Here is a 21810-nt window from a genome sequence, read left to right on the forward strand (position 1 = left end):
GGGCACGAAACCCGCTGTCAGGCTTGTAAGCCAGAAATAAAGTAGGCATAATGGCCAATGGGTAGGCATATAGCCTGTAGAACAATCATATCAGATATATATTGTCAGTTCATGATTTGCTCTGTAAGCAGTACTGCTATCTGTGGTCCCTAATTGGTACACCAATCGATCCAAACTAAATAAATAAATCTAGGTATACTATGGGCAATTAAACATTTTTTTAATTATTTTAGCACTATTCACTGTTACTATTTTCTGGTACTGTTCAGTGGTACCATTAATTTCATATTAATAGGACATTAGTCCCAATTTACATATTCATATCATTTTTAATATTTAATTAGCCTTATGAGTATTTTAATCACCATGCATAGCATTTTTCCCATGAACCTTTCTTCAGGTTCATTTTAATGTGTTATCTTTATCTAGGAATTTGACTAGGTTAAAATGTCTATTTGATCACACTTCCTTCATAATAATTGCTCCTCTATGTTTAAACTTGAATTTCAGTTTTTGAATCACTAAATTTGGGGTTATAGAACTCAAGTTATGGTCAAAATACCATAACTGGTCCCTTTCCTCTAAGCTGTCCAGAATTTACAATTCCTAGTTAATAAACTTTGACTAGTTATTTGATCATTTTATGGTCATTTTTAGACTTAGGTTCCTTCACAAGATATGTTCCTATATGTCTTAGGGACTCCCAGGTACAATTTCATAATTTTTCAAGTTTTGTGGAATTAGTTATGGCCAATTAACTGACCTGGGTTTATGTACCCTGTGCCAACAGGGGCTCAGTTCAGGACAGCGATTGCAGGTCACTTTTTGAGATTCTTAAATTCATAATTTTAAGATGGTTCCTAAAATAAAGTTGTAGCCCTGTTTCTTAGGTTTCTGAAAAGTTATGGCACATCTTAATTGGATTTTTTTAGTGGGAGTTATGACTAAAAGACTGCTCTAGGGTCAAGTGAAGTTTGGTCAGATTGCAGGTTTTGATACAGTGACTTTTTCTAACTGTTTGACCTAGTTCTATTATTTTTTGGGTTTTGGTCAAAACACCAATTTTGTAGCTCTGTGTCTTGCGGACATTTTTCCACTGGTTTCATTACATTTGAGTTCTTGTAGACCAAGTTATGGTCATTTTTCCAAAATTGGTAGGGTGAGGTTAGGACCAGCAGTTTCCGGGTAACCTAATTCTGGGCAGTTTTGTGACCCAATTTGGGCTAGCAATTTGGTTTGGTTTTTGGTATTTTTAGGTTCGGTGGTCTTCATGAAAATTGTAGCCCTATGTATAAGCTTTCCATTGATGAAATTTTAAGTCATTTAGACCAGTATAGAGAGAGTTATGATCAAATGAACATGTACTGTTCATTTGGTCATTTTCTGGGTTTCAGTGTTTGGTCATCTGGGTTTGGGTAGAGAATTGGTCATGATTTTTGACAGAATTTGGGTAGGGTTCCTTCTTGAAAAATGAAGGTTTGGATGTCCCAAAACACCTCCAATTGGTCTCATACCAATTAGGGCAACGCAAAGGGAGATATGGCAATAAAAAGCTACTGGATTCAATAATAACACAAACTGCAGAAAATTTCACACTCCCAATTTCAATCTCCTCATTCTTCCAAACTCCAAATAAGCATATATGGCACTTCTATAAGCATCAATCTCAACTCAACCAAATCAATTTCAAGAATTTACATAAAGTTCCCACATCATATACATAAACCCTAATTCCAATCACCCAATTTACATAAACTCAACTCTTTTACACTTCTTATCATATCAACTATTCAAACATCCTTATGGAACCATTTTCATCATTTAAAAATAGCAAACCTCACAAGATTCATGGTTGCCAAAATTAGGGTTCTTCAATTCCTTTTTATTTGTTTTCATTTTCATGGAATACTCACTCATCTCATCATTCTTACAAGATTTAAAAAAGAGAGGGAGTGGTATTTTTGCACTTACCTTGTGAACCAACTTGCAAACTTCAATTTCTCTTCTTCAAATGGGTATCTAAAACTTCCTTAGGATATGGGGAGTATTTTTTTGTGAAGGAGGTTAAGGTTTTATGGGGAGAAAGCTGGGAAATCTAGCTTTGAGAAAGAAGAAAATGGAGGGAGAGAAAGCTTCCATGGTGTCGGCTCAAAGAGAGAGAAGAGGAAGATGAAGAAACTTGTGGTTGGTGAATTTTAATCTCTTGTGTCTTATATATATATTCTATAATTATTGCACTTAAATTTTTTTTTTAAATGTCATAAATCTATTTCCTTTCTTTTCTTTTCTTTCATTTTCTTTTCTTCTTCTTTCTCTTCTCATTTTCCAAATTCAAATTCATAAATTTAATTTATGTTAATTATTTTATTTCCTAATTTTAATTTAACGTTTAGGTCAAAATTCACCTCTAGGGGTGAAATGACCAAAATGCCCTTCATGGTACTCATCGGGTTATTTTTATTATTTTATACCAATTAATAAATTCTCTTAAATTTTATTTTATTTCTCAAAATTTTTTCTATGTTTTTTTAATATTTATTTCATTAATTTATGCCTCCTCACTATAGTTTAAGTGTAGTTCTAGACATCCTGACTATCCGAATAGACATTAGTCATCGGAATAGTAAAATGTACGGACTACCTACGGTGAGGGCGTTACACTTTTCCTTGTGTGTTTTATGACTTACCTAATGTTGGATCCCATTGGGTCTAGTTTTTAATCTTTGATTGGAGGACTAAAAAGTGAAGATCATTGATAGATAATTAAGGATTGGAACTTAAAATCACCTAGATTTAGAAATAAACTAGGGTGTTAAGAGGAATTAATGATTGGTTACAAAACTTAATGAGTTTTAAATTAATCAAATATCGTACGAAAGTAGGTTGGGTTATTTTAAAACACACTTTAGTTTACTTGAAAAAGATATGACATGAATTTAGAATTAATCACCTTAAAACTCTATTTTCCCTTAAAATTGGAATACCCAAGACAAATTCCAATTAATTTACACATGAACCCTCAACTCTGGAATCATTATCATCATAATTAGACTTTGATTTAAATTACTTATTATTAATTTAGTTTAATTGCATCTAGATTTAGAATTTATTTGCTTGCTCTTTACCTATTTTAATTAGATTTATTAATTTAGTTTGCTCATTTACATTTATCATTTATTCATCAATTATTAGCCTAAATAATCGCTTCATTCTTAATTTGGTACTCAAACGGCAAATCCTCGTGAGAATGATACTTGACTTATCACTTTATTACTTGATACGATCCGTATACTTGCGGACACACGCATCAACTTAGCATCAGAATTTTGGGGAAAGTTCTCAAAGCACATTGTTCGGAGGTTTTGTTGATCATCATGAGTTTGAACTTGGAGGTTTTGACGATGGTTTACAATGGTGTTTTTGGTGGAGGTTGAGGGGAGGAGGGGTCGGATTGGGAGCATTAGTGTTTTTCTTAATTTATAAGTTAATAAAATTAATTTATATACTCTAAAAATTAGTTGATTTCTTTGTTTATTACATTTTTAATTAGACTTATAAATTCAGTTTATATATATTTATAAACTAATTTAATCATGTACTTTTCTTAAATATTGTTTTTATTAAAAATAGAATTCACTGAAAAGCCTTAACAAGGTAAGATGGAGATCACAAAATTAGTTTGACATAGCGGATAGAGAAAGGATCATGGCTTGTTTTGGTAGCAAGCAAGCTTCTCCATTGCGTACAAAGGCCATTCCCATTACAAAAAGCGCACTGATCAGTGATCAAACAAATTAACTATTTAAAGAATATCAAGGATGATACTTGAATGACTAGTGGGCTTTTCTGCTCCATTTGCTGCTTTAGTCATCGTTAGAGAATCCCTTCAAATTACTTTATCATGCTTTCATTTACTTTTGAAATATAACTATATACCTCATTTAAGATTTTTTTTTAATATTTTAATAGTAAGTATCTTTATGAATTACTTTACCTAATAAGTATCTTTATGAACTACAAAATATATTTAATTATAAAAATTTTAATTAAACACGTAATTATTTAAAATTTTAAATATTTATTAACTTAAGTTAAAAAATGAGTTAAACACTCTCTAAAACTAATTTAAACTATTTTTAGAATTACGATAGGGCTATTTAAAAAAAATTAATTTTAAAAAATCATATAAATTATATAAAAATAATTTAATTATTTTTATCTTCGTGACCTACTAAATATATTTAATTATAAAAATTTTAATTAAACGCGTAATTATTTAAAATTTTAAATATTTATTAAATTAAGTTATAAAATGAGTCAAACACTCTCTAAAACTAATTTTAGAATTACGATAGGGCTATTTAAAAATTTTATTTTAAATTATATAAAAATAATTTAAAAATAATTTAATTATTTTTTATATTTTAATTTTATGTTCAGAATATATTAAAATTAATTTTAAATTAATTTTTAATATTTCATAACTAATATGTTTAAAATGTATTTTTTTTAATAATAATTTCAACAACAACCTCAAATATTATTTAAAGCTGCAGTGGTGGTACTCCATTAATTTTATCCTCTCTCTATATATATGACTATCTGCACATAGATCTTGTAGTCTGAAATCCTTCAAACACCAAGTTCTTTGACACTATTCTATACCTTGCCGCCTCTTCTTCCAAACACAAACATGTCCCTTCAAGCTGCAACCCAAAGAGCTCAAGTTCGCCGAACAGCACAGTTTCATCCAACCGTCTGGGGTGACTACTTCATCAAGCACGTATCCGATAATGAGGTAATTGTAAGGGGCAAATCAATTAGGAGTTCAAATTGCAAGGAAAAAAAAAGGGGAAATTCTAATGCATAAAATTTCTGTCTTTGCACAGATGGTAAATGCTTGGACTGAACAAGCCAAGATCCTGAAAGAAGAAGTGAGGTGGATGCTTACCTCTGCTACTGATCATAAATCTACAGAAAAGCTGAATTTGTTAGATGCTATTCAACGACTTGGGATTTCTTACCATTTTGAAGGAGAAATAGAAGAAGCATTGAAGCAAATTTATCAAGACTTTAAAGATGATGGGAATCTCTGTACTGTTGCTCTTCGATTTCGTCTTCTAAGACAACAGAGCTATAATGTTTCGTCTGGTAAGTCCCTTAAAAGAAATCTCCATCTCCGTTTCTAAATTAGGACGCATGCGTATTCTTCACCATTTACTCATTGTCAGGCTGCTCTCTTTGTGGGTGAATCAGATGTTTTCATCTAGTTCAAGGATATGGAAGGTAACTTTAAGGAAGATTTAATCAATGATGTACAGGGCTTGTTAAGCTTGTATGAAGCTTCATATCTTAGCGTGCAAGGAGAAGATATACTAAATGAAGCTCTTGAATTCACCAAAACTCACCTAATAATGGCAACCCTATTTGGTTCTCCTCTTGCTGACCAAGTTAGCCATGCCTTAAGGTGGCCTATGCGCAGAGGGGTACCAAAAAAAGAGTCGAGATTATTTCTCTATTTACCAGCAAGACGAGACACATATTGAGCCTTTACTGAAGCTGGCAAAGTTGGATTACAATATAGTGCAGACGATCCATCAAAAAGACATGAACATCATCACAAAGTAAGCTAAGCTATTTTAAGTACTAATCTCTGTGTAGATAGGAGCTAATTAATTAAAAAGAATATTGTTTGTTCATTTCTGAATTTTAGGTGGTGGATAGATCTGGACTTCACAACAAAACTACCTTTCGCTCGAGACAGAGTGATCGAAAGCTCTTTCTGGGCATTAGGAACGTTTTCTGAGCCACAACATGTTTTTGCCACAAAAGTATTGTCTAAAGGTGCTTCTATGTTGTCTGTTATGGATGATTTCTATGATGTGCATGGTACAATTGAAGAACTTGAGCTCTTCACCAAAGCATTTGAGAGGTTTGTCTAGAAGCTTAATTTCTTGAGCAACATTTTTGCAGAATTTAGCATTAGCCCAATACTGAACTGGTTTGATGGAACTGGACACTTAATATAATATTGATTTTTCAGGCGGGATATTAGCACGAAAGATCAACTTCCGGATTAGATGAAGGTGTATTTTGAAGCATTTTTAGATTTCTATGCTGAAATAGAGGCAATAACTACAAAGGAAGGGAGGGCATTCTGCATTCACTACGCAAAGGAAGCAGTAAACTTTTACCTTATATATATATATATATATATATATATATATATATATATATATATATATTATTGTAATTTGAACGAAAGTCAAGTGATTGTAACACAACGGGATCACCTCAGCCTTTCGATTAATTCGCAGGCCAAGAAGCAAGTGAGAGCCTATGTCACTGAAGCAAGGTGGTTCAACAGTGATTATATGCCAACACTAGAAGAATATCTTTCTGCTGCTGTGACCAGCTCTGGTTACCCTATCTTGGTAACGTTATCCTTCTGTGGGATGGGGGAAGTGGCTTCAAAAGAGGTCTTTGATTGGCTTTCCACTGAACCTAAACTTCTATATGCTGCATCAGGTCTTTCCAGGCTCATAGGTGACATCAGGTCCCACGAGGTATGGCAATTATCCACAAAAATTATCAGGCAAAATCAAAATCCATTTCTATGCACATAGATGATTTTGAGTTTTGTATGTAATTTTTGAGTTAAATTAGACAAAAAAGTTAAAAATAAATTGAATTAAACTTTCCGAATAAGTATAGTGATGTAATTGAGCTTTAATCGATAAATGAAAAAGAGTCTTGAACTTGATATCTTCTTCAAATTAGGAGATGCATTTAACAGTAACAAACAAAATTATATGCTCTTAAGTAAATATTTAATATCCTCAAATTGATTTTTTTTTTTCTCAATGGTAAAAAAAAACAAAAAAAAATTGAAGAATATAGGTTCAATAAGCAAAGTTTAAAAAATTCAAAGGTTTAGAATGAGTTTTTCCAACAAATTATTATTTATTTTTTGCCCGATGATCGAAAAAAGCTTCTACAATTTATTGAATTTTTTTAATTATATTTTATTATTTTTATCATAATTTTAAAGATTAATTGTAAATTTATCTAATGACCAAAATTGAATTTCAATGCGCTTAACTGGTAGTCGACTAGAATGAACATATTATTATTATTATTATTATTATTATTATTATTATTATTATTATTATTATTATTATTATTATTATTATTATTATTATTATTATTATTGTGGGTCTACATAATTACAATTAAAAAATTATTTTTGAAAAATTTATAGATTCATATATGAAGGTTTCCCAATTAAAAAAAATTTATATTTTCGTCACAATCAACCGCTATGCTTGTAAGTATTTTTATCTTTAGTTTTGACCATTGAGCAAATTTATAACTAATCTTTAAAATTAAGATAAGAAAAATTATTATTCAGGTATTCTATTTAAAAAAAAAATCAATTATTTAGTTATTGTATTTTGAAAAAATATAATTCCTGTATTTTGCGTTCATTAATTTTTTTAGTTTATCCATTAATTTTTATGTTAGTCAACATATATTAATACAAGTCAAATTACTATTTAATTCATCTATTATGGTGAAACTAATTTGTGGATCCTTGTATTTTGAAAAACGTTATTATATATTCAGTCTTCTGTTTTAGTAAAACTAATTAATTGGTCATTATATTTTGAAAAACATATTCTTAAATGTAAATGAAAAATTTGCTATGTATAGGCTAAATCTGAATTTACATTTTTTTCAAAATTATTCAAGTATTTTAATTAAATTCCTTAGATATTATTTTTACTTTTTATTTTTGGAAAATGATTTTCCTAGGTTATTATCTTGATTACATGGATACCTTTGAGATTGATAAAACTTTTAGACAAACAACTTATACCATTTTCTATCAAAAGATGGAAAACATGGAGAGAATGAGGCCGAAGAAGGGTGTGGGTATTGAGGGGAAGAAATATAGGGTGAGAGTAATAAGAGAGGGTAAGAAAGAAATAAGAGAGAGAGGGTCCAGGTAGTTCAAGCGTAAAAAAAAAAAAAAAAGTACTAAAGAGTTAACAAAACCAAATTACTAGGACTAACTAATGTGGTTTTCAAAATATAGAGACCAATTAATTAGCTTCATTAAAATAAAAAGAATAAATAATAGTTTGACTAGCATTAGAATCTGTTGACCAATAGAAAAATTGATTGATGGACTAAATAACATAAGTAAAATATATGAACTAAATAGTGTAGTTTTAAACAAAGGATTAAGTAGTTAGTTTTGTTAAAATGTAAGGACTAAATAGTAAATTACACTTAATATAAAATTCCTACAATTAAAAGAATTGGATATAATTGCAAAATTCAAAATTAGTGATTTTTTTTTTTTTTACCGTTAAGTCATTATTTTTACATAATAGATAAGAAATTATTTCTCATCTAATTAAATCTATTTGAAAGGTAAGGTAAATAAATGTTTTTCTTTTTCCTTCTAAAAACTCATATTAATCTTTGTTGTGTTGAAATGATGGCTCAATATTTCTTAATGCTGCAATTGCAACATATGTGCAATTTGAGCAAGAAAGAGGACATGTTGCTTCAGCTGTGGAATGCTATATGAAGCAATATGGTGTAGCACATCAGCAGGCATATGATGAGTTGAATAAACTAATCTCAAATTTGTGGAAGGACCTCAATGAGGAGCTCCTAAAAGAAACTGTAAAAATTCCGAAGCCTCTTCTGATGTGTATTTTAAACAGAGCAAGGGTCACGGATGTTGTTTACAAGGATGAAGATAGTTATACAAACTCCAAAACTTCACTCAAGGATATCCTAGGTACTTTGCTAGTCAATCCTATAGTTGCTTAAGCCTGAAGTTTTTGCAGTTGCTTCGTCCACACCATAGGAAAGAAATATATATGGAACAAATAAATTGTTGTGGAAATTTCAGTTCAAGCTCTAGGAAAGGTTTCAAACCTTATGTTGCTTTGCAAATTTGGATATGTAGTAGAACTAGTTTTACTACCTTGTTAGTGAGGCTTAAGATCCTCTCATAGATATGCAGGTATTTTGCTTGTATTTGTTACTGTGTGGTGTAATGTCTTAAAGTTTCAATTAATTGGATTGGAGATCATTTTCTATGGAGCATGTTTTCTCAAAAAGGATGTCTAAGAGGGAAGTGAATTGGAAAATTATCAATTTTTCTGCTCTTGCTTTAAGCACTAAGAAAAATTAAAGCTAGGCAACCTAATGTGCATGAATAAGTGCCATATAAGTTTAGTGAGAAGACTTTTAACAAAACTCATTTATTTCCGGAAAGGCTCAGCCAATTAAGGTCATCTTTCTCCAGAAAGGCTCAACCAATTAAGGTCATCTTTAAGTTAAAATTTGCTCTTGAAATATACTCCTAAATTTCTAAAAGGGTACTCATTTCAAAATTGGCCTCTAACACCTTGAAACAGATTTTTTAGTTGAAAGCCAAATGAGTTCTTGGCACCACAAAATGGTGATTTGTAATTTAGAGTCGAAAACTAGGTCAAACAAGCACATAAATGGCCAAAATATTGTAAAATTAACTTGTATTGGTAAAATTTGGTTAGGTAATACTTCGAGAGGCATAACTCTCTTGGTATAGTTAGAGTGATGAGACCTGAAATATATCAACAGAAAACTTACTCTAAGCCCTCACAAAATTATTCTCCTGCTTTTGTCATTTGAACTTTTTTAGAATTTTTGGTATAAGTTTCATATTTTTCTGAGCTCTATAGAATGTTTAGTAAATTTTATAAGTTTGAATATATTTTTTATGAAGTCACTATGCTAGCTGCCAGTAGTTACTATAGCAACCATCACTGTTAATGTTACAATATGAACCATAGTAATAACGGATGATCATTGTAACAATGTGGAAAACTCCTCCAGTCATTGATTTTGATTGCAAAATTCATCAATTTTTAGCATAAGTTTCATATTTTTCTGAGCTATATAGAATTTCTAGTAAATTTTGTAAAGTTTTGAGATTTTTTTTTTTTAATGATGTCATTGTAACAGCCACCAATGTGTACTGTAGCAACTGTCACTGCTGATTTAATAACGGGCTACCATAGCAACACTGGATTATTACTGTAGCAATAGTGGATGATCACTATAGCAAGGTTGAAAACCCACTGACATTGATTTGACTACAAAATTCATTAATTTTGACTAAAATTTGATAGACCCATTGCCTAAATTGACTTCCTACCAGTTCCACTGCCATTTTAATTATATAAATACCCATTTCCACCATCAGAAATCACCACAAATCAAATGAAAAAACTTTTAGATTGAAACAAAATTTGTGGTCATTATTCTTGATAGAGTGAAAACCACATCAAATATTAATAGGATTTTATAAAATATTTTATCAATATTATAGGTAATTATATAAATTTTAGAGTGCTTTTATTTTATTTGTTGTTTTTATTAATTTTTTTATTAAGTTTAATAAAATTTTAATTACTTTTAAATTTGATATAGGTGAAACGTTTACTTTGGTTGTTTGCCATGTTTTATTATCTTCTAATGCCATGTACCACATTTGTTCATTTGATTTTAGGCCATTTGGCTTCTCCAATCAATTTGTGCATGAGAAAAAGAGTTTTGGCTAATGGGCCATAAACTTAAAAATTAAAAAAAAAAAATTTCAAAGATTTGGTGGTAGACACATGCAGAAACTTGTTAAAATAAAAGCCTTATTTTGAATTTGTTAAAAGAATTTATTAATCATGATGCATTTCAAGCAATGTTGTTCATGGCTTACTTATGAGAATTGGGAGAGGCACATGGCCAGCTGCGCAGGCTTCATTGCAGTTCTTCATTTTTCAATGGGCTTATGACATGTCAGTAGAGAAAGGGAAGACTCTATAGTAGTATTTAGTTGTAGAATCTCTTCTAGCTAGAGGGAGTCATCCTTTAGCCTTTCAAAACACACAAAACCCACCATTGTTGCTAGAAATGAATGATTTTAAGAAGTAGATTTGGGAATTTGAAGGAGGACATGCAACTACATATTTTCAGAGTTTTATTTTATTTTTCCCTTATTGTTTTAGTTTTATTTTTCTCATACATTTCGTAGATGATTATTGATTTTTATTTCATGGTTTTGAGTTTTACTCTTGAGATGATGAGTAACTAAATTTTATATTAGGGTATCTGATGTCGCTTAGTTTATTGTAAATACCAACGCTCTATTTAATTTTCTCTATTAATGCATTTGCTTGTTAGTCAACTTAATGCCTTTGGGTTTTTATATTTGATTCTTGAATGATTTGATTCATGATTTGTATTGAGAGGGAAGATCATGAATCTGATTAAATAGCAAGTAACATAGGAATAAAAACTGGAGTAAGAGCAGAAGGTTTGATCGATGGGATTTTTTTTGGAAATAACCATATTGAACTTAAAGAACTAATTAAGATTCGCTCTACTATTGAGAAATAGAATGTGGATTTTAAATTAGTATTTTTAATAATGCTTGAGAGAGATTTTTGAAAATATTAGTGTTATTTATCCATGCATTAATGATTAAAGTAGGAGTATTAGATAGGATATTTGGGATATGACAATTAAGCTAAGTGAAGTTAGATATACCCTAGTAATTTTATCTCTTGAATATTATTTTCTAAATTTTATTTTGACTTGAATTTCATTTACTCTTAAATTTAATTTTAGTTTTAATTTTAGAATTAATTGTCCCCTTTAATTAAATATCGATCATCTAGATATTAGTAAAATTGGCATAAGTTTTGGTACTTAAAGGCAATATCTCTCATCATTATAATACTCGTGTGATTTTGTGTACTTGTGGACGTGTATCAAGTTTTTTACATCATTGCTGAGGAATTGTTTGCTTGTTATTACAAGATTGGTTGTTTGTTTAATCTGGACATTTTTATTTCTTATATATATATGTCTTTGAAAATATTTCTAATTTTATTTCTACTTGTTTTTCTTATGATGAACCTTGAAAGGTTTATTCAATATTTCGTCATAGTTTTTGCTCAACAACATGGTGAACCATTTTATGTTGTTTGGGGAAGATATTTTGAATTGGTACAAAGTTTGGCCAATCATGATCTTTCAAATTTGAATATGACACTATGTTTTTACAATAGTCTAGATGAAGCTAAAAGGAATTAGGTAAATAAATGGAGCATGGGTGACCAATGATCACATTCTTTAAAGAAGTTTTGAGGATACCCTTTACTTATTTAATGATAGGGAAGATTTTGACTATCATTGGCATTGGGATCTTGAATTTCAAGGCTGGAGTCACCATTACCCCTGTGTATGCCCAATCTTTTACACCAACTATTGGAGAATCAAGAAGACACAGGATTGAGCCTATATAGTTGGTAGTTAAAGTGGAAGATCTTGAAACATCAATGAAGAAAAATGAGGTATCAATCAAGGTGATTAATGAGCTTTATGAGGAGGACTTAAATAAACAAGGTGGGGAAAGTGACTTGAATAATGAGAACACTTTGTAGGAAATTGAGCATCAATTACAAGAAGAATTTGTGATTTAAAGAGGCATTTGCTTAGTTGAAAAATTTTGATAACCAATCTAAAGTGGAGAATGAGAACTTTGCTAGTCCAATGGTGAATAATAATGTGAAGAGATAGAGCCTAAAGTGAAAAAAGCAAGATTCTGGTGAAGTAGAATTATCAGGAGAATTCCTTTATGAAGAAGAGCCACAAACAAAGCTGGTGGATGATGAAAAACGTGAGACCATCAATTTAAGCTCATTGATGGTACTACCATATACACTACTCAAGAATCCTTACCTCCCAATGACACCACCTTCACCATGCTATGTCCTCACTGAGTTCAAGGAAAAATTAGAGTACTTTTCCTAAGCGTATCAATCAAAGCCACATGTTATTCATGCTAGGAGCAAAATTTTTCCAAATCTGGCCAATCTTGAGGGCGTCTCAAACCAAGACCCGTATGTATTGTTATATGTCAACTATTTTGGGTAGAGCTTACTCTTTGATAAGCTCTTCTGCAAGTGGTCAAGCTAAAGGCCTAAAATAAGCGCTTCTTAGGAAACAACCCAAGTGATATCTTTTCTTTTTATAGCTTCTTTCAAATTTTGTTCAAGTTTATGTTTATCTTTAACTTAATTTGTGTCCCTAAATCTTGATTGGTGTCTTTATCTGCTTATACGTATATTCAAAGCAAAGAGGAAAATTAAAGTAAGAAATAAGGGTTGTGGAAAGCATAAGCTTAAATGAAAATAGGGCATGCTATGAAGGGGAGTGTCTCTAAACTTTGCTTTGAAATTATTTGATGAGATGATCTTTTGTGTTGAATTAAATTAAAGATTGATTTCTCATGTGTGAGGTGCTGATATTCTTGAGTATTTCATTAATGAATGAGTAATTGGTTTTTTCTTGATATTATTGAAGTTAAAAGTGATGAATTTTATTAAAGGCAAGTGTGTTGTGTGTTGAATAAGTGATGGCATTTTCAGAAGAATGCTAAACTGTGCAATTGGAGAGAATGAATTTGTACTTAATTTGTGATAGTGGTGTTGAATGGTCATGATTAAGTATGAATGTGACATTTGTGTGGGCTTGTGTTGCTATGTGCTGTCTTTGAGGACAATGGCTGGATAAGGTTTGGGGATGCATATTTTTGTTTTATTTTGGTTTATTGTTTTCATTATTTTGTGTTGAATTTTGTGAAATATTATTGCATTATTGATTGAGAAATTCAAAAGACAAAAACTTTTGCTCATTGTTGGTTTTAGTTATTTCAATTTGATTTTAAGGATTAAATCTATAGTTTAATTGTTTTAGATTTATGAATTGTTTAAATGAGGTTATATGCATGAGATAATTATTTTGCTTCTCTAACCTAATATGTTATTTTATATATTATGTCTATGAAAGCAAATTTTGGATAGTATACTGAAGAGATTATGAAATTAAGGCAAATTGATTTTTAAAGTGAGAATGAATCAATCACATGTTTAAAGCACGTTTGAATCTTATTTCATTTTACTTTGTATATATAGTTATATTTATAAAATAAAAAGAAAGAAAAAAAGGAGCCAGTATAATAAAATTACACAGTCTACTCCGCTAATTGTAGTTGTTAGTAACAAGGAGCATTCATGAGCCCCATGTTTATTCTTGAGTCAAACGACAATTTGGATTGTTGTGCACCACAGAAGCATATAAACTATAAAGAAAAAAAAAGCAAACACATTAAACACTAATATTTACATGGTTCACCCTTGCCATATAGAGCTACATCTACGAGCATCGCATCTTTCACTACCAATAATAATAAATAATCAATTGAAAGCTCAAAGCTAACAACCCATAATTCCAATTACACCCAAGAGCCCTTACATCAAACTACTCATAATAAATATATTAGTTATACATTAGCTAGTCTCTCTTTATCTCTTATAGATATAACCCAATATATTTACTACTTTAACTACAATAGGCATCACAAATGGTGTCTTTAACTATAATAGACAATAGCCCATTCCTTTTAGACTATGCCCTTCTCCATCTTAGGCCAAGGCCTCTCTTTCTTCATGGGACTATAATAGGCAAGTGCCACTCTTCTCAATGAGCAAAGCCTTTTCTTCACAAAGGGTGAAAGCCACTCCTCAGTAGTGTGCAATGCCAAATAACCTTTTCACCACTCTTATTTATAGTGTTAATACCCTTAATCCTAATTTAATTAGGAAACCCACTCAATTTAGAAAGATTTCTACTATGCATTAGAAATGTTTCTCTATCTTATTGAGAAATATTTCTCCAACTCATATTAGGAAAAAAAATCGCTCCATATCCCACTAGGATTTTGAGCTTCAAATCAAATAATGTCCACCTTGACACAAAATTCATCGGCCATTACATACCTCGAAATTCATAGGTGTCCTCAATAACCACATCTCCATGCTTGAGCTTGAACCTTTCAAATCATCAATCTCTTCAATATTCACCTTGGGTATAACTTACTTCTTTCATAATATATATATATATATATATATATATATATATCACAAAGCCCTTGAACCCTATTGAAATCTTTGCGTCATTAACTTTCTTGTTTTTACATCAAGAGCTCCACCTCTATTTCGACTTTCATTATCTTGAGCTTACATCTTCCATGTTGTGTGTGCGACTTCTACTTGTTGCAATAGCTCTACCTATAACCAAATTCACTACAAAAAGCATGTAAATTACAGAAAGAAAAAAAAAAAAAAGCAAACATACAAAACACCAATATTTATATGGTTCACCCTTTCCACATGGGTTACTTTCACGGGCATACCATCTTCTACAATTAATAATAATAATAATAATAATAATAATAATAATAATAATAATAATAATAATAATAATAATAATAATAATAATAATAATAATAATAATAATAATAATAATAATAATAATAATAATAATAATAATAATAATACATCAATTACAAGCTCAAAGCTAACTACCCATAATCACAATTGAATACAAGAGAACCCATCAAACTACTCATAGTAAATATATTAGTTAATCATTCTCAGTCTCCTTTAGACATAATCTCATATATTTACTACTTTAATTGTATTATACACAATAAATGGTGCCTTCAATTACAATATACAATAGCCCTTTCCTCTTTGACTATACCCTTATCCACCTTAGGCCGAAGCCTTCTTCCTCTATTGGACTGCAATAAGCAAGTGCCACTTTCCCCAATGGGTAATAGCTTTTCTTCACAATGGTAAAAGCCACTCCTTAGTAGTGAGCAAAGCTAAATAACCTTTTCACCACACTCCTATCTACAGTGTTAACCCTCACATTTCTAATCTAATTAGGAATCTCACTCAATTTAGGAATAACACTAAAATAGGATTCTTACTCTATATAAGAAATATTCCTTTATTCTATTGAAGAATATTTCTCTCACTTAAATTAGAAAAAGATATCTCTCCATATCCCACTAGGATTTTGAGTCACAAGTCTAACATGGATTATGAGTATGTAAAGCACCTTGAATTTGTGAATTGTTGAGTAACTAGGTGTCTTCATAACAAATGTTGTCATTTGCGTAAAAAGACAACTGACAATTTAGGGAAGAGTACTAAAAAGCTCTTCAGAAAAAGAAAAGAAAGAAAGAAAAAATGATACAAAGAAACATATAAAAATAAAAAAGGAATTGAATTTAAGAATTTTGGCATGTTTTGATTCAGTGTAATTGCTTTATTCTCTTAAATGTTTTTATGTGTCTATTGAGTTATGTGAATCTCCTAAGTATACTATCTCACTAGTGGAAATAGGTTAATAAAATTATATGTTTGGTTGGAGTGTTGAGCTAAATTGTTTTATTATAATTCAAAGAAAGCAAAGTAGTTATTGAATATATAACATTTCATTTGAGCATGGGTAGGTTTGTATTGGTTAGAGCATGAGCAGGTTTGGATTGGTTAACCTGTACATTTAATTTTCAAAGTTTTGATTGAGGTAATTAAATTTCAACACTTGACTGGGTTATTCTTTTTTGAGTGATTTTTCAAAAGTGAAACAATGTTTTGCAAGTTTTAGGTTATATCAATTTTCCCCATTGTGGTCTTGATTTTTCTTTGCTTGGGGACAAGAAAAAAATTAGGTTTGGAGGTATTTAATGGAGTGAAAATCACATTGTAGAAAGAGATGATTCTCACATATATTTCAATTAATCTGTACATGGGTATTTATATACAATTGATTCCTATAATTGTGTTATACTAATTAGGAAGAAATCCTAAATAAGAAATCCTAAATAGGAATACAGAATCTGAATATACAGAAATAATATAATGATTGACTTTTCATAACACTCCCCCTCAAGTTGGAGCATAGATGTTAATCATGCCCAACTTGTTACAAATGTAGTCAATCCTAGCTCCATTCAGAGCTTTTGTGAAAATATCTCCTAACTGCTCTCCAGTTTTGATATGTCCTGTTGAGATGATCTGTTGTTGAATCTTTTCACGAACAAAGTGACAATCAATCTCAATATGTTTGGTCCGCTCATGAAATACCGGATTAGAAGCAATATGGAGAGCAGCTTGATTATCACACCACAATTTCGCAGTGGGGTCTTAAAACTGTCTCATCTAGTAATTGAAATATCCACATTACCTCACATCTGATTGTGCCATGGCTCTGTATTCGGATTCAAGACTAGATCGAGAAACTACACTCGCTTCTTGCTTTTCCAAGACACCAAATTTCCTCCAACAAAAACGCAATATCCGATGGTTGACCTCCTATCAACCTTAGATCCAAATTTCGGCATCTGAAAAACATTCAACATTTAAATGCCCATGATTACCATATAACAAACCTCTTCCTGGAGCTCCCTTCAAATAGCACAAGATTTGTCCCAAGGCTTCCCAATGAGCAACAGTTGGGGAAGACATAAACTGACTTACCACACTAACGGCATAAGCAATGTCAGGACGAGTGATGAAGGTAGTTCAATTTTCCTACCAATCTCCTGTATCTCTCGGATCTTCAAACAACTCACTATCCCCTACTTGATTTGTAAATTTGGAGTCATTGGTGCACTACAAGGCTTAGCACCTAATTTTCTGTCTCTGTCAATAGATCAAGGACATATTTTCTTTGAGACAAGAAAATACCCTTCTTACTTCTCATAACTTCAATACCCAAAAATACTTTAATAATCCCAAGTCTTTGGTCCAAACTGGTTTGGAGGAAGGTTTTAAGAGATGAAATACTGCAGAGTCACTCCCAGAATGATAATGTCATCCACATAGACTACCGGAGAATTAGACCACCTCAGTTGCTTATAAAATCTTGAGTGATCACACTTACTCTTTTGCATACCAAATTCTGTCTTTGCTTCCTTTGAATCTCCCAAACCAGGCCCTAGGACTTTGTTTCAAGCCATAAAGAGACTTAGAAGCCTACAAACTTTACCCAACTCCCCACGAGCAACAAACCCGGTGGTTGCTCCATATACACCTAAATCTGAAGATCACCATGAAGGAAGGCATTCTTGATATCCAATTGGTGCAGGGCCAATCATATGTAGTCGCTAAAGAGATAAACAAGCGAGCAGTAAGTTTAGCTACGGGAGAAAAAGTGTCGAGTAATCAACCCCATATGTCCGAGCATATCCTTTTGCTACAAGGCGTGATTTTAATCTAGCCACAGAACCATCAGGATTTACCTTTACTGTAAATACCCATTTGCAACCACTAGCTTTCTTACCAGTGGGCAAAGGCAACAGTTCCCATGTACCATTAGCATCTAAAGCCTCCATTTCCTCTTTCATAGCAAAGACACACCGAGGATGAGACAGCGCCTCACCAACAGTATTAGGGATGGGAATAGAGTCTAAAGAAGTAACAAAACACCGAGAATAAGAAGACAATTGATTATAAGAAACAAAAGAAGAGATAGGGTAAGTACATGAACGTTTACCTTTACGAAGAGCAATGGGTAAGTCTAGATCGAATCATGATCGTGTATGAGTGCAGGATCTCCCAGCAGTAGGCGGTGGAGGATCTCGAGTCGAATCTCCAATCTCCTGGAATAAACATGAACAACAGAGGCCGATTAGGTATAGAGACGGAAGAAATAGGCTGTGAGAGAGGACTAGACATTGGTTGGACAGTATATATTAAGATATCATCTTCCTCCCCCTGACTCTCATACGGATGATTGAGAAAAAATGGAGTGGACTCAAAAATTGTTACATCTGCAGAAACAAGATAAAGATTAAGAGTAGGAGAGAAACAACGGTACCCTTTTTGGATCCGGAGTACCCAAGGAAGACACATTTGAGAGACTTTGGATCCAATTTAGTAACTCATGGACGAACATCACGTACAAAACAAGTACAACAAAAATACGGGGTTCAACGGAAACAAAGATTTTGTAGGGAACAAAGCGTTATAAGGAATATCCCCATTAAGAAATGTAAGAAGGCATACGATTGATCAAAAACATGCCATAGAAACCGCATCCGCCCAAAAGTGTTTAGGAACTTTCATCCGAAAAGAAGAGCACGAGTTACCTCAAGAAGATGCCGATTTTTTCTTTCGGCCACGCCATTTTGGGATGGGGTATCCACACAGGAAGACTGATGAAGAATGCCATTTTGTGTCATATAAGGCTGAAATTATGCTGAAAAATATTCTTTAGCATTGTCACTTCTTAATATGCGCACAGAAATATTAAATTGAGTTTTGATTTCATTACAAAAGGCACAAAAGATAGAAAACAACTCAGAATGATTCTTCATTAAATATAACCAGGTAACACGAGAGTAATCATCAACAAAAGTAACAAAATAACGAAATCCAGTTTTAAAAGTAACAGAACAAGGACCCCAAACATCAGAATGAACTAACTCAAAAGGGGATGAAGCCCGTTTATTGACTCTAGACACAGAAGGCAAACGATGATGTTTTGCAAACTGACACGACTCACATTCTAGTATTGATAAATACAAAAACTGAGGACACAACTTCTTCATGGTAGACAAAGAAGGATGACCCAATCTACAATGAGCTTCAAGAGGTGTTAAGGTACTGGAGCAAACAAGCGATCGCGGTACATGATTTTCCAGAATGTAGAGACCACCTGACTCACGTCCTCTACCAATAATCTGCTTCGTCGTAAGATCCTGAAACAAACACTGATAAGAAAAAAAAGAAATAGAATAATTTAAGGTACGAGTAAGTTTACTAACAGAAAGTAGATTAAAAGAGAAATTTGGTAGACACAAAACAGATGACAAAGAAATTGACGAAGTCGGATTCACAGTTCCAGAACCCATGACACAAGAAGTAGAACCATCAGCTAAAGTAACAGTAGAGGAAGTGGGATTAGACTGAAAAGTAGATAGAAGACTAGAATTACCTGTCATGTGATCTGTTGCACCAGAATCAATAACCCATTTGGATGAGGAAGACACAAGGCATGTAGTGGATTTACCTGACTCAGCGATCGCAGTGAAGATGCCTGATACTGGGAAAACTGTGCGAAATCCTCTGCGGATACCAAAACAGTTTTCTCAGAGGAAGATACTGTAGAATCCTCTGCTGCCATATTTGCCATCTGTGATTGCTGATTTTTCCTCTGAAGTTGCGGACAATTATATTTTGTATGGCCAGGCTCATGACAATAATAACAAATGACTCCTCTTGAGTCCTAATTAGAACTAGCCTCTCCATTACGCTGATTACTTCTGTTGCCTGTAATTCCTCCTCTACTTCCTCTTCTATTACCCTGTTGTCCATTTGGATTACGGCTAATAAGAGCACTACTGGCAGGCTGTGAAGATTGGGTACTCTCTGTACGAAGGACCCGTGTGAATGTTTCATGCAAAGAGGAAATCTCAGAACTAGAAAGAATCTGAGATTTAGCAGTCTCATACTCTGAAGGAAGGCCTGCAAGAAAACTCATAACCAGTTGCTCCGTTGGGCTCTTTGAACTTTCACATCGTAACTATAAGGCAACAATACATTAAGTTCCTCATATACCCGTTTAAAATCCATAAAATAAGCCGTGAGAGACTTATTCTCTTTCTTAGCACGGTAGAATGCCTTACAAACATCATAAATACGGGAGATATTCCCTTTACCAGAATACATAAAATCTAAGTAATCCATCAATTTCTTAACAAATTCACAGTGATTAATTAAACTAATTACCTCACTGTGAATCGAGTTCCGAAGCTGCAAAAACAACCGAGCATCCTCCCTTAGCCAAGTTTGTTGTGTATCATCAGTAGGTGGATCTTTAGTAAGGTGATCATCCTTATCAATGCTACGCAAATAGACCCTAATGACCTTACTCCACTCCAGATAATTCGAACCATTAAGTTTGTGTTCCGTGATCTTAGTCATCATCGGAATCACATCAGAAATAACATTCTTATTGTCTGCCATTTGTTGAGACAAAGAAAACTAACCGAAACGCTAATCCAAAGTGCTGACAGCAACAAAATAATCCAAAATCACAAATCAAGCAAATACCGAAATAGGATCTGAGAGCCAAACCTCAGAAGTCCTTTAATGGTGTACTGGATCAGGCAACAGCACACAGTGGTGGAATGAGGGGATTGAGGCGACGCTGGCAATGTTGATCGGAGACGAAACGGCCGGTCGGCGGCCAAGGTCTCTCCTGAGCTGGGTGGTGAGAACAAATAATCACCCTAGATAGATGACCTGCTCTGATACCATGTAGAAAGAGATGATTCTCACATATATTTCAATTAATCTGTACATGGGTATTTATATACAATTGATTCCTATAATTGTGTTATACTAATTAGGAAGAAATCCTAAATAAGAAATCCTAAATAGGAATACAGAATACAGAATATACACAGAAATAATATAATGATTGACTTTCCATAACACACATCAAATATTATTAAGATTTTATAAAATATTTTGTTAATATTATAGCTAATTTTATAAATTTTAGAGTGTTTTTATTTTATTTATTGTTTTATTAATTTTATTAAGTTTTCATTAATTTTAATAAAATTTTAATTACTTTTAATTTTCATTTAGGCCATATGTTTACTTTTGTTGTTTACCATGTTTTATTGCCTTTTAATGCCATGTGCCACATTTGTTCATTTGATTTTAGGCCATTTTTCCTCTCCAATCTATTTGTGTGTTAGAAAAAGAGTTTCATCTAATTAGCCATAAATTTTTTTTAAAAAAAAAAAAAAAGAAATTCAAAGATTTGGTGGTGGACATGTACTGGAACTTCTTAAAACAAAAGCCATATTTCAGT

General features: G+C 32.1%; 1 pseudogene; it reads left to right on the forward strand.

Annotated features, from left to right (window-relative positions):
- The first annotated feature begins 4693 nt into the window (after positions 1–4693).
- LOC131174613 (probable terpene synthase 3) lies at positions 4694–8847 on the forward strand (annotated as a pseudogene).
- Positions 8848–21810: the final 12963 nt, after the last annotated feature.

The sequence above is a fragment of the Hevea brasiliensis genome, chromosome 16, assembly GCF_030052815.1.
Source record: "Hevea brasiliensis isolate MT/VB/25A 57/8 chromosome 16, ASM3005281v1, whole genome shotgun sequence".
NCBI lineage: Eukaryota > Viridiplantae > Streptophyta > Magnoliopsida > Malpighiales > Euphorbiaceae > Hevea > Hevea brasiliensis.